Raw genomic sequence first — 694 nt, forward strand, 5'->3', positions numbered from 1 at the left:
CCCCCCTCCCCTCGCTTCTCCGCGCCGCTGCCTACCTTTCTGGAGCCCGTCACCGCGAACCCGCCGGGAGCCCAGAGGAGATACCTCGAGTATAACGCGCACCCAAACTTTGATTCCTTTTTTGGGTAGAAAATTTTGCGCGTTATACTCGAATAAATACGGTAATTGGTAACCATGAGCATTAAAAAGCATTAATCAAACAAATCTGTTGAATTAATTGCAAAGTAAGCCTTAAAACAATTACAGAAAATGCACACTACTACAGTGATGATTACAGGGAGAGAAAAACTGATTACATCTATTCATTCTATTCACTGATTTGTATTACTAACTACATCTATGTGTATTAAACAATGCTTTTCAGTTAATTTTCCATAAGTATGCTTTAATTAAAGAAATGATGGATTTGTTTCACTCTCTTGAGTTTATCTATTCTGTACAGAAATAGAACATTTTAAACATTTTTTTTTGCTGTTAAAGTTTTTTTTTGAAACACGAAATAGCATAACTACAACATGTTGCTTTTCTTTATTAACTGGCTTCCATCCAGACAGGCATTTCTGTACTTTATTTTATTTGCGTTCTGGTACTGAGGAGATGCCTTTGGAGTAAGATTGCAACAGGTCTTAGATAATATCAAAGCTTGAACTGTCATCAAAGCCTCCAGTTCTGCTTGCTTGACAACCTGGAAGCT

The sequence above is a fragment of the Protobothrops mucrosquamatus genome, unplaced genomic scaffold, assembly GCF_001527695.2.
Source record: "Protobothrops mucrosquamatus isolate PMUCROS unplaced genomic scaffold, P.Mucros_1.0 scaffold_177, whole genome shotgun sequence".
Taxonomy (NCBI): Eukaryota; Metazoa; Chordata; class Lepidosauria; order Squamata; family Viperidae; genus Protobothrops; species Protobothrops mucrosquamatus.